Source organism: Lissotriton helveticus, chromosome 7 (assembly GCF_964261635.1).
Source record: "Lissotriton helveticus chromosome 7, aLisHel1.1, whole genome shotgun sequence".
NCBI lineage: Eukaryota > Metazoa > Chordata > Amphibia > Caudata > Salamandridae > Lissotriton > Lissotriton helveticus.
The window spans coordinates 1,607,703,708-1,607,717,688 of record NC_136068.1 but is presented as its reverse complement, the minus strand read 5'-3'; the positions used below and the strand labels follow the sequence as shown (position 1 = coordinate 1,607,717,688).

General features: G+C 45.6%; 1 protein-coding gene across 16 annotated transcripts in view; it reads left to right on the top strand.

The window, feature by feature from the left end:
• Positions 1–240: 240 nt before the first annotated feature.
• The window catches only part of LOC144770585 (uncharacterized), a 655,819-nt gene continuing 642,078 nt past the window's right edge, over positions 241–13,981 (top strand). For 4 of the 16 annotated variants that reach the window (XR_013598934.1, XR_013598933.1, XM_078655238.1 and 1 more), the window contains exons 1-2: positions 322–1,723; positions 13,407–13,473. The gene's annotated coding sequence lies outside the window, so the exon portion shown is untranslated. Of the gene's footprint in view, positions 1,724–5,502; positions 5,638–13,406; positions 13,474–13,981 lie in introns of those variants that run through there. The other 12 variants (XR_013598939.1, XR_013598940.1, XR_013598935.1 and 9 more) reach the window with 10 other exon arrangements.

Sequence of the window (13,981 nt, the reverse complement as noted above, 5' to 3'; positions counted from 1 at the left end):
TATCATAACGATACGAGTGGGCCTAGTACCGCTAGTAATATTTCCAAATGTGTTTTATGCCGAAAAGTATATGATATTCATGTTATAATGACTGACTATTTGTGTTTAAAAATTATTTACATACATCCTGTGTGAAGACTCTTTTGTGACGCTCTGGCAAGTATTGTGATGAACACATAGCATCCGAGGAAAGCCTGGCTGCTCAGTGCCAAGCTATCTAAAGGTGAGCACTGTGGTAAATGTTCTCCTCACTGTTCCTCTCTGGCTAGATAGTACTGTTATTCCTATGACATCATAGAATGCCAGGGTCTCTCTCTAGCTCACTGTGCCTCTCTATTACCTATTGTGGCAGTTGGTCATCTGAGGCTGAGCTGCCAACAGCGAGCTCCTGGTGGGGTTCTCCCTGGTTTTCCTTACAACTTAACTTATCTGTCTAACCTGGAAGGAACCTGAATAAAGGATCTTAACTACTAAGTGGACTTGGCATCTTTCCTTTACCACAATTTGGCGACGTTTTCTAGAGGATGAACCTGCGTCTGCACTAAAGAAGGAACGGAACTAAAGAAAAGGAACTAAAGATAGGAACTAAAGAAAAGAACTAGAGACATTTAAAAAAAATTATACATATGACGAAAGGTAACGCCCAGCTGACCCCACCAGTGTCCTATTACATCTAGACAGCCTGCACCCTGGGTGTGTGTCTTTATGTATATGTCTGAGTGTGACAAAACAGCCTGCAACCTGAGCGCTTTATTCTATAAGTGACTTGTCAACATTCTCTATCTGATCTGCCTGTGTCTTTCCAGCATGTAGAAACGGGCACTTTCTGGAGAGTCTTTCTGTTTTAAATCGACACTGCCACTGCACCTTAGAGGAAGGCATCAGGTCCAGTGAGAGCTGTGATCGAATGGTTTGAAGTAAAAAATAAAAAGCGTTTTTTTTCCTTCGTCACTTAGACATTTCTACAGCGACTTTGTGAACTATTTTCCTGGTAATTCAGTGCCTCTGCACCGCCAGCGCTTTCAAGCTTCGAATCACGTACAAGTCAGCATTTTGAGTTCGGCTGTTGGACAGCAAGTGGGACGAGAGGAACATTTATTTTAAAGGTATAGTCTCGTTTATATTCTGGAGAGCAGTGACTAAACAATGACTGCGTGTTTCTGGGTGAGTTAAGACATTTTTAATAGACATCTCCTGTTGTTTTGCACTTACTGTGGCAAGACAGTTTAACTGCTGCAGTTCAAATTTTTCTCAAGTCTTCCCCACGCGCACACCCTTCACACGCGCAGCTCTGCCGTCCTGATCCAGTCATTGTCTGTGACGTCTACCCACTGTCCGGTCGTCACTCTCCAAAGCACGTCGTTGCCGTGAACCATCGGCCGAGACGTAACAGCGTGCTGCCATCTTAATCTGATTCAGTGTGCAGTCCCTGCTTATACGTGTGTAGTGCTGTTCTTGTGACATTCAGTGAAGTACGGGGCCGTGGCTACAACTCGCACGCTGTGCTGTGTCCTGGCTCTAGGGTCACAAAGTGTGCCGGCAACGTTGGTAGTGATGTTCCCTATGCACCTTCATGCCGCTGAGCCGACCCGTGATGAGACACAAACATTCTCATTCTCTGATCAGCACCTGGAACATTTCTGTTTCACTGATAATTACGACATCACACTGAAGACAATGGTAACTTTACCACAACTGGATAGATCTCAGAAACAAACCTCGGGTGAGACATCGCTCACCGGAGCTGGCATTATTTACTATTTTGTTATGAAGTACTTAACTTCCCAATGTTTATGATGGTTGAATACTGTTTTTAGATAATCGTTAGTTCTGATGCATTAACTATATGGTGGTCTCTGCTGTGTTTGCCCCATCGTTTGTATGTGGGGTCAGATTGACATATGTTAGCTTTACAGTATATCTGTCTTTTGTAAAAAAAATACTGAGTCAGGCTATGTCAATTTCAGTTTACTCTGCTTATGATGTATCTTGTAGTGTATCCTATGTGAAGATTAGTGTTATTTTGTTTACCAGTGAAGGTGTAGTGTCATTATGGGTAGTCCATGCCCATACCAGTTCACAGGGTGTGTATTGAGGGTTGTCCATGCCCCATGTTTTATTTTCAGGATTTCTCTCCTGCGGTGTACCCTTCATAATTGAGTGTTTGTGGGTAGTCCAAGCCCCATCACCAGTCCCAGGGTTATAGTCTTTACTTTGCGCTGTACCCTCGTCTGGGGGCGTTGGTGTCTGTGGTAGTCCATGCCCATGGTTGGTTGTTTGGGGATGTTGATGGGTAGTCAACGCCCATAGTATGTTCCATAAGTATTTATGGCTAGTCCATGCTCCTTTTCCCAGAGATATTTTGTTTACTCTGCGGTGTACCCTTTTCAGGGGAGGTTATGTGTTCTTTTTGGGTAGTCAACGCCCATAGTATGTTTCATAAGTATTAATGGCTACTCCATGCCTTTGTTCCCAGAGATATGTTGTTTACTCTGCGGTGTACCCTATTCAGGGGGCGTTATGTTTTTTTTCCGGGTAGTCAACGCCCATAGTATGTTCCATAAGTATTTATGGCTAGTCCGTGCCCCTTTTCCCAGAGATATTTTGTCTACTCTGCGGTGTACCCTTTTCAGGGGAAGCTTTGTGGGTTTTTTTTTGGGTAGTCAACGCCCATGCTGTCCTGCAGCGTACCCTTGGTAGAGATTGTTTGTACACTGTGTTTTGTCTGAGTCTACCTGCTTGTAGCTACTGGCCAGGGCTTCATTTAGGTGAGATTTTGAGTTGTATTTTTGTCATACATTTAGTGTCGGCATCAAGGGTAGTGTTAACGGTAGTCTTAGTTTTGTTTTAAAACCTTACTCTTTTGTTAAGGGAAAGGGATGTGGCATATTATGTCATAATGCTGATTCTTTGTTATGTTCTCTCCTAATAATACCTCATGCTAAAGTCATCTTTTGTTGTACACTACTACTTTTGGTTCTTCGAAATTGTGTACTTCCTTGCTGTTTGGGGTATATTAGGTATTGTTGCTGATTATTCCTTTGTTCTGCTATTACTCCATAAAGAGAGAGGATGTGTGGTAAATGTTCTCCTCACTGTTCCTCTCTGGCTAGATAGTACTGTTATTCCTATGACATCATAGAATGCCAGGGTCTCTCTCTAGCTCACTGTGCCTCTCTATTACCTATTGTGGCAGTTGGTCATCTGAGGCTGAGTTGCCAACAGCGAGCTCCTGGTGGGGTTCTCCCTGGTTTTCCTTACAACTTAACTTATCTGTCTAACCTGGAAGGAACCTGAATAAAGGATCTTAACTACTAAGTGGACTTGGCATCTTTCCTTTACCACAAGCACAGGTTATACAGCGAGTGTAATCACCTGCCCTTGCCAGGGGCAGTAGGTTCTGCCGGGCTGGGGGCATCCCTTCAGCCAACCAGAAAAGGCCGGTGCCAACATTTGGCGGGCAGGCGGTGGGATAGGACCTGCGTTTGCACAGCAGGACGTAGTGAATGATTAGGGCGCCACGACTTCACGGAGGCAGGAGTGTTCTTTTTTCCTACAGTGTGCCTAAAGGACGGATCGGCCTCTGGGTCGGTAACTGTCATTGCCTATAGACGTCTATTTCTGCTCTCTCTCGTTAGCTCCCAAGCCTGGGGTCCTACTTAAGGGGGACTTGTTTGAGATGGCTGATCTTGACGGGTATACAGGGACGCAGCTTGAAGAGTTCTGCCAGGAGAGGAGGGTGCTTGAAAGGGGAAGCGCCACAAAGCTGGATCTTTCAAAGCCATGTAAGCATGTGCATAGGCCCACCCAGAGGGGTTAGTGAATGGTGAGAGCCATCCTGAGTGTAGGGAGGGATTGGAACTGACCCAGGGGTTTCCAAACAGACTAACTGGGAAGGGGGAGCCCTGGTCTCGCAGGAAAGGAGATCTCCTTGTCCCCAGGTAGCAGGACATGCCCCTGGAGGACACACTGCTGCCTGGGGCATGTCCTCTGGAAAGCCGAAGGACAAATGGTAGGAAAGGAGGCTAAAATTAGAAGTTGCCAGACAGGACAACGAGCAGGCCCTAGCGCCTGCTAAATTAGTAAAAGAGCAGGTCCTTGCCAAATTGGAAACCAAGCAAGCCCTGACTGAGAAGAGGCTAGCCATGGAGGAGAAAAAGATGGCCCATGAGCTGAGCCTCAAAGAATTGGGTATTCGAACCCTACAAATTGGGTTTAGTTGCAGCACCGGTGGCAGCACACCTACAGATCCTGATAGTGGAAGTAGAGGTTGCATCTCAAAAAAGATAATACCAAAATCCCTATTAGGGGAGAACATCAGGAAAGGGCTGGAACCGTATGAGGTAACTCTAAAAGGGCACGGGGTCCCTGAGGAAATATGGGGAGGTAACTTAAGTCAGTTTGCACCTAAGGTGGGGAGAGACACCCTCTCCCTGCTGACCCGGAAGGGTATGGAAAGAAGTTTGGGAGAGGACCCAAACAGTCTGCTCCGGAGGGGACGGATCTCTTACGTTACGCTAGAAAGCCCTGGGGGGGATAGTCCTGAGTTCCTCACCACAGGTGGTAGAGATGCATGTTGTGTAGGCAGTTCCCCGTGGAGCTGGGTGGTGAATTGTTCCCATTTTCCTTCTCAAGGTGGGAGGGGGGGGCGGCGGGCGGGCATAATCCCAGGATGCCTCATGTTTCTTCTCAAAGGGATAGGGGAGTCGGCGACGGGCGACCCCCAGGAAACCTCATGTTCCTTCTCAACATGAGAGGGGAGTCAGAGACGGGCCACAGCTCGTGAACCTTATACCCAGCCCCTGGGCCTGGAGCATTCCACAAGAGAGCACTATGTGGGGAAACTGGCCTATGCCAGAAAGAAGAAATCCACTCAGGGAGGTTCCCCGTTGCAGGAGGATGGGGAGGGATGATCAAATCAGCAGCCCCCCCCCCAGTCCGGGACCGGGGAAGTGCCCATCCCAAATAAGGGGTACAGGTTTCCAAGAAAGGGGGCAGGGGAAAAAGAACTTAACCCGGTCCCCTGTCCAGCTCTCGAGTGCGGACTCAGAGCTAGAGCACCAGTTAGAGGAGGCCGTCTCTTACCTGGTCCAGAGGGAAGTGGGAGAGGGGTGTCAGGCCTCCATTGGTCCATTGCCCCCCTGCCCAGGGTCACCGAGGACAAAGGTCCTTGGGTGGCTGGTGCTGGCTTGAGTGCTGTTCCAGTGAACTAAGGTGGCCTGGTGACTTGGACGGAAGTAACACCCCCAGGATGGAGGGGGCCACTCTCAGGGGTGGACCCCGAGAGAGGGGCAAAAGAGGTCCTTCTGGGATTGTGGGGCCTAGGGCTGGGTTGGGTACAACCGCAGTGGTGGGCCATCATCCACGACCATTTGCCCTGAGCCAGGCAGTTTATCAAGGGAATGATCCAACGGCCCAGGCTTTCGGCTAGGTGAGGGTCATGTTGGGCTTGGCTCTTCTTAGGGTTTTTACCTAAAAACTTTTTGTGTTTTTTCCTCCTAGTCTTTGCCAACTCTCTCTGCATGACCTTAGGAATCCGGGCACCTTCCCATTGTACTGGACAGTGCAGCAGGAGCACTGTAACTGCAGACCAGAGCGAAAGGAGCACTGCAAATACAGACCAGAGCAGGAGGAGCACTGGAAATACAGAGCAGCAGGAGCACTGCAAATACAGAACACCTGAAGCACTGCAAATACAGAGCAGGAGGTGCACTGCAAATACAGAGCAGGAGGTGGACTGCAAATACAGACCAGAGCAGCCGAAGCACTGCAAATACAGACCAGAGCAGCAGGAGCACTGCAAATGCAGAACAGAGCAGGAGGTGCACTGGAAATACAGAGCAAGAGGTGCACTGCAAACACAGAGCAGGAGGTGCACTGCAAATACAAAGCAGAACAGGAGGAGCACTACAAATACCGAACACCAGAAGCACTTCAAATACAGAGCAGGAGGTGCACTGCAAATACAGAGCAGGAGGTGCACTGCAAATACAGACCAGAGCACCAGAAGCACTGCAAATACAGAGCAGGAGGTGCACTGCAAATATAGAGCAGGAGGTACACTGCAAATACAGACCAGAGCAGCAGGAGCACTGCAAATACAGAACAGCAGAAGCACTGCAAATACAGAGCAGGAGGTGCACTGCAAATACAGACCAGAGCAGCCGAAGCACTGCAAACACAGACCAGAGCAGTAGGAGCACTGCAAAGACAGAACAGCAGAAGCACTTCAAATACAGAGCAGCAGGAGCACTGCAAATACAGACCAGAGCAGCAGGAGCACTGCAAATACAGAACATCAGAAGCACTTCAAATACAGAGCAGCAGGAGCACTGCAAATACAGACCAGAGCAGCAGGAGCACTGCAAAGACAGAACAGCAGAAGCACTTCAAATACAGAGCAGCAGGAGCACTGCAAATACAGACCAGAGCAGCAGGAGCACTGCAAATACAGAACATCAGAAGCACTGCAAATACAGAGCAGGAGGTGCACTGCAAATACAGACCAGAGCAGCCGAAGCACTGCAAATACAGACCAGAGCAGTAGGAGCACTGCAAAGACTGAACAGCAGAAGCACTTCAAATACAGAGCAGCAGGAGCACTGCAAATACAGACCAGATCAGCAGGAGCACTGCAAATACAGAACAGCAGAAGCACTACAAATACAGAGCAGGAGGTGCACTGCAAATACAGACCAGAGCAGCCGAAGCACTGCAAATACAGACCAGAGCAGTAGGAGCACTGCACAGACAGAACAGCAGAAGCACTTCAAATACAGAGCAGTAGGAGCACTGTAAATACAGACCAGAGCAGCCGAAGCACTGCAAATACAGACCAGAGCAGCAGGAGCACTGCAAATACAGACCAGAGCAGCAGGAGCACTGCAAATACAGAACAGCAGAAGCACTTCAAATACAGAGCAGTAGGAGCACTGCAAATGCAGACAAGAGCAGCAGGAGCACTGCAAATACAGAACAGCAGAAGCACTTCAAATACAGAGCAGTAGGAGCACTGCAAATGCAGACCAGAGCAGCAGGAGCACTGCAAATACAGACCAGAGCAGCAGGAGCACTGCAAATACAGAACAGCAGAAGCACTTCAAATACAGAGCAGCAGGAGCACTGCAAATGCAGACCAGAGCAGCAGGAGCACTGCAAATATAGACCAGAGCAGCAGGAGCACTGCAAATACAGAACAGCAGAAGCACTTCAAATACAGAGCAGAACAGCAAAAGCACCTTATATTCAGAGCAGCGAAAGCACTGCAAATACAGAGAAGCAGGAGCAATGTAAATACAGACCAGAGCAGCAGTATGGCTGCAAATACAGACCTGAGCAGCAAATAACTGCAAATACAGACCAGAACAGCAGAAGCACCTCAGATACAACTGAATCAGGAGTACTGTTGACGTAGAGGAGTACGTCAGATACACACTGGAGGCAGGCCTTACTCCAGGGTTCTGGATCTGGAAGGGACATGAAGAGGCATGGGCTTGCCAAGAAAATGTTTGGAGTGAGCAAAAATCAACAAACAATTTTGGGAGATCTGTTGTTTTAAACACTGACAGAAACGTAATATCTATCCAATGTTGACATATTGAAGAAGCAAAAACAACATTTCTAATGGGGCATGGACAATGAGTCTAATGTATGGGCCCTTTGTCCATGCCCTGGGCCCATTGATTAATCTGTGCTGCAAACAGGGATACAAAGCACAGAGAAGGGGTGCAGACCATGAACATGCTAAGAGCATCTCTGCTCATTGCCCATTAGCCATTGCCATCCCCAGGGATTGCACAGGCAGGAGGATTTTGACTACAGGGAGTGTCTGTTGCACGAGCTATGAATGTGACTGTGATATGGTACCATACTTTACTGTAAACTGTAAAACAAACTTTGGGGCATATTGACTAGAAACTGTCAGAGCGTGGTGTTCCAAATAATTGATAACGCCACATTCCGTCAGTTTCAAAATGCAAGGATGCGCCGTATTTACAAGAATGCGGTGCATCCCTGCGTTTCCCCTAGCACTGGTGCTAAAGAAGCTGCCTAGCGCCAGCCCAGACATCATTGTGCCATGTTGCGAGGGTAGCTGCGCTGCAGGTGTGAATGTTTTTGTGTAGAAAAGGACACCTTTCTGCACATATATAATCTTTACAGGTGATTTGCTGTTTCTATGTGTGCTGCATTTCATGGAAAGAGCAAAATATGAGGAGAAATGAAGCATTTCTCCTCCTCATATCGCCTGCTTCAGACCAGGTTTTTTCTGGCCATAGTTTTGGTGCTGCCCCATACCTTGTAAATATGGGACAATGTCAAAAAGCAATGGGTGTTGTAGAAAAACACACATTGTATGCCCCTTTCACGCTAAGTGCTGCGTGAATAGGGGCATTATTTACAAGGTGGGGTTAAGTGGCTTAACGCCACCTTGTAAATAAGGTGAAGGACTTAATGACACCAGAACATGGGAAAAAATAATGTTCTAGTGGCATTAACTCCTTGTAAATATGCCCCTTTGGGCAAGAAGTTAACGCCACCAGCATATCACTTTTTCCCATGTTCTGGTGGCATTAAGTCCTTCACCTTATTTACAAGGTGGAGTTAAGCCACTTCACGCAGCAATTAGAGTGAAAGGGGCGTGGAATGGGTGATGCAGTGGGCGTTCCACCGCAACACCCATTGCTTTTTGATGCTGCTTCATATTTACAAGGTATGGGGCAGTGTCACCAATATCACCAGTATGTAACCTTTACAACGAAAATTTTACAACGAACTACCATTACAACGCAACTTTTACAACGCAAACTATTACAACGCATTGCTCTGGGGGGCACTCTAGGATAGGGAATAGGTTAATTTACTATCCAATAACCTTCCCTACTATCCACGGGGACTGGTGTTGGAATAGTAAATTAAACTATTCACTATCCAGCACCCCAAAGCGCTATGCTTTGTAATGGTATGCGTGGTACAAACCGCGTTGTAAAGGTAGGCGTTGTAAAAGTATGCGTTGTAACGTCATGCATCCATATCACCAGGGAATACCTGGTCTTAAGCAGGCAATGTGAGAGGAAATGTTTCATTTCTTCTCGTATTTTGCTCTTTCCATGTGTGCTGTTTCTGCAGCACACATAGAAACAGCAAATTGCATGTAAAGGTTGTGTATGTGCAGAAAGATGTGCCTTCCTTCACATAAACAATCATCCCTGCAGAGCAGGCACCCTTGCAACTTGGCGCAAGGATGCCTGCACTGGCCCTATGCAGCTTCTTAACGCCAGTGCTAGAGGAAACGCAGAGGTGCGCTGCATTGTTGTAAATACGGAGCATCCCTGCATTTTGAAACTGATGTAGTCCTGCATTACCAATGTTGGCGTAATACTGCACTCTGACAGTTTCTAGTACATATACCCATCTGTGTCTTAGATTTTCAATCACAACTAAAAAGTCATTTCGGCAATGGGTTCAAAACCCATTTTTCAATGGCATAAAAAACGTGTGAAAATGACATTATCCCTCTGAATTATGGATTCTAATCAATAAGAAAACTGGAGAGTAGTGTGGAGTCCAGCAATATACAACAGCATTCATAAAGACATGTAATAAGAAAAAATAAAACAGAAGCCGTGATCTGGAGTTCTGTGACACCCACAACCGCTTTGCCTCGTGACTGATTATAATGTCCCTGAGACTCTACACCGGAATTTTACAACTTCACCCCTTAAGATTCACTGTACCACCTTATTGCTCCCTCCGGCTGAATATCCTGGAGCAAGCAAGATCCCGGCTCGCCCTTAGTAGTGTCAGCACTGTGAGGGCGGGAAACATACCAGCTGCTGCAGAATCCTCCTTCCCTGGGACTTCTGGCACAAGTGAAGGGAGGATACGGGCTTACCCGCACTATATCACATGCTAATTTTATATTGCATGATACAAAGTAAGGGAGGATAGGGCATACCCCCACTATATCACGTGCTAGATATATATTGCACGATACAAGGGCTTACCCCCACTATATCACGTGCTAGATATATATTGCACAATACAAGTGAAGGGAGGATATGGGCTTACCCGCACTATATCACATGCTAATTTTATATTGCATGATACAAAGTAAGGGAGGATAGGGCTTACCCCCACTATATCACGTGCTAGATATATATTGCACGATACAAGGGCTTACCCCCACTATATCACGTGCTAGATATATATTGCACGATACAAGAGAAGGGAGGATACGGGCTTACCCGCACTATATCACGTGCTAGATATATATTGCACAATACAAGGGATGGGAGGATACGGGCTTACCCCCACTATATCATGTGCTAGATATATATTGCACGATACAAGGGAAGGGAGGATACGGGCTTACCCCCACTATATCACATGCTAGATATATTATATGATAATAATATTGCATCCACTACATCACAGGCTTACATTTACTTACTTTAATGTGAAGTTAAATTGTAGTTAAATTCCCTGTGACTTAGTGGTTAGGTCGATGTAGTAAACGCGATATTATTGCAGACTGATATTAGTGACCTCAGTATAGCGTCATACAACCAGAAAATGCAACTTGTTGGAACCTGTAAGTTGGAACTTTGAGCATTGTTATAAGATGGGCTTTTTTATAAACCATAATAAAACCCAAATTTCTCAAAACTGTTTATATCAACTTCTCCATACTTGATTGGGACATATAACCTATTTAGTCCATGATCTACTTTATCTATGTAGATACCTAAATACATATTGAAAACTGTCTTCAACATTTGAGAAAAACCCTTCAACCATGTTTGAGGCTTATTTATAGAGTGGATGTGCCCGGAATGAACACATTCTTAACCACATGAAAAGGACTCTAATCAAATATTCCAATTGCACCGAAGCATGTACATTCAGGTTAAAAAGCGTAGATTCATTTAACCAAATGCATATTTGAACTAATAAAGAACTCTTAAATCTACAAACGTAGAATCGCACCGCCAAAGAATGCAGGTTTACATCAATGTATGCATCTATGCATGTGAGGATATTCGTAAAGTGTGCACCTAGGTATACAGCAGTGGAGAGCGATGAATGTACATTTCGAAAAATACATTTGGATTTGTGTGGTTTCTGCACAATGCCACATTTACAGAGTTCAAATTACTTAAAACGCACCAAGAAAACTAAGAAATGCGCTTTAATAATTCAAGGAAACTATATTGCATGCTTGTGCCTGCTGCAACACACACATGGACAGACTGAGGGCCTCATTTATGAAAATTGTTGCATCGCTTCAATAAAACAGCAATGCAACAGTTTTCACTGCACCCTCTTTGCGACACGATGGATGCGCCGTATTTACTGTATGGCACTCCATGTTGCAAGGAATGACCGATGCGTCAGGAAACCTGGCGTACCTGTTGGTGCAAAAGTCACGCATTGCTGGAGTTGTGTTGCAAGCATGATGCAAAGCCAGCAATGCATGGGGTAGGCCTGTCACCATTATGCCTACCATGAGGCAGGTGTAAGGTTTTGAAGCAGTGGCGTCCTAGAAGTGCCACAGTGAAATCTCATAGATTTCACTGCAACACTTCTACGATCCTTTTTTACGTGGTAATGCCCACTCTGCATACATTATACCTGACGCAAGTACAATGTGGCAACGGGCTTTGCAAGGTGTCGCATCTGACTAGATGCGTCACTGTGTAAATATGGCGCAAATGGCATAAATACATCTCTAAATGTTTCAAATGGAGGGCTACATACTTGCTATGCATAACCCTACTGAGGTGCTCATTGTAAGTGGGTGAGTGTCTTTCAACAGCGAAGCAAATCCATGTTTTTTTGCGGTTTATTGCACCCGCGTGTATCTGGGTGTAATAAAGCCTGCACATCAATTACATTTCACCAATTCAACCCTGTCAGCATTTAACAGGGTATAAGATCTAGGAGTATATATTGGGACATTCACATCTTGGTGCAGTAAGCACCACAATACACGTTATTCCTAGAGCTTTAAGTGGATATAAAAGTTGGGATGGAAGAGGATTTGGCTCTAAAAGGGGTGTGGCCAAACCATGCTTCCTTTCACAGAGGCTGAAAGAATGAAATGTGTCAATCTGTAATGAAACTGGCGCTCATGTAAAGCGCTCTGATACCCGATGTCTCGGGTCTAGTTCGCGCTATATAAAACTCTAGAAAAAAAAAAAAAAGAGTTGTGGCCTAAAACATGTAGACTAAACGCCTGCGATCACACTGCGCGCTCAGTCTAGCAGCCGTGGTCGGCAGTAGGAGTTCCTGCAGGGCGGTGACATGGGGAGGGGGAGGGGCAGGGTGGGGGGTAGTAATGTATGGATTACGGAGTTTAACAGGTAAGTAAACATGTAAACAGCCGCGGTCTGCAGTAGGAGTTCCTGCAGGGCGGTGATGTGGGGAGGGGGACAGGCAACGCGGGGAGATGCAGTAATGTATGGATTACGGAGGTTAACAGGTAAGTAAACATATAAATAAATAAAACGAATTTCGTTGCGTGCACTGCATCACCAAATGCGATGCAGTGCACGCAACTAAATTCGTTTTATTTATTTATATATTTACTTACCTGTTAAACTCTGTAATCCATACATTACTACCCCCCACCCTGCCCATCCCCCTCCCCACGTCACCGCCCTGCAGAAACTCCTACTGCCGGCTGCAGTCTAGTTAGTATTTCAGTGCCTCTCTATGAGATGTGTTCTTGCATCCTAGCAGATCACTCGGTAGGGGCCATGCACCTAAAACAATTCAGACCCATTGACTTTACCAAAGCTTGTGATCAGTATCATATAAAGCCCTAATACAGTCACAGCCTGTGACACTAATTGTGCTTCTTTTTGAAAGAATAGTTAATAATGCTTAACTAGATCCATAGATAATTCTCAGTGTCCATGTCATGATTCCCTGCATTAGGTATTTGTCTGGCATTATAATGCGTTTTTACTTTACAAAACCACCTTAACCGATATGTTGTAGTAAGTTTGTGACCTGTTCGTTTTTGTATTTTAGTGTTCACCCATTGACCCTTTCACTTCTTTGTTTTTTAACTAAACAATTACATTATAACCTGTGTTTTTATGCAGCGCTTGCTCCCAGCAATGTTTTTGCCATTTTGCAGCAATGGAAATAAATATTTCCATCAGTCAACTAACTTAACAATGCTTATTCTAGCAGTCTCAGAAGGATGAAAGGCTGTGATGCCAATTCTGGGATTCAAACCACTGGCCTGCAAGGCATATGTAAACCCCAGCTGGTGGTGTAATGCTGCCACATACACTTGAGAACACGAAAAACATGTGAATCAAATAAAAATGAGTCATCATAGGTTGTCAGATGCAACAATTCTCTTGCTCATTTTGCAACTGATTTTTTTCCCATAGTGCTGCAACTCAAGAATGACCGCACGATAGAAAGAATATAAAACAAACCACTAACAAAGTACATGCTGTAAGTACATTTTTATTTACTTTTGTTGTGAAGGAAAAATATTTTTAGATTTTTTTATGCAATTTCATTTTCTTTGACTCCTGATTACTTTATGGTGGGAGCGTGCCCTCTGCCTTTGGTTTTAAAGAGTGTTACAGCATGCCACTGCTGTTCATATGTCCATGGGAAGAGTTGTCATAATATCGGTTTACATTCCTGTTAAGCTCCACGCAGGCACGTGCCTGTGATGGAAGGGGTGAGATTATTAGTCAGTGTGCAAGGCCCTGCTCCAAGCACACGTGAACAGGGGCGTAGCAAAGGGTGTTACGGCCCTGGAGCAAGCAATGACAACATGTCCTCTAGATCGGTGGTAAAACATAGCCTTAATTTAGAATAAATGTACCCTGGTGCCACTGCACCCGCTGAACTATTGATAGCTATTAACCTGCCCGTGAAACTGTGATACGAACTGAGGTTCTTCACTTGTGAATGTGCCTTTGAGAGTGTTCCATGGAGCTCCTTGCTGTGA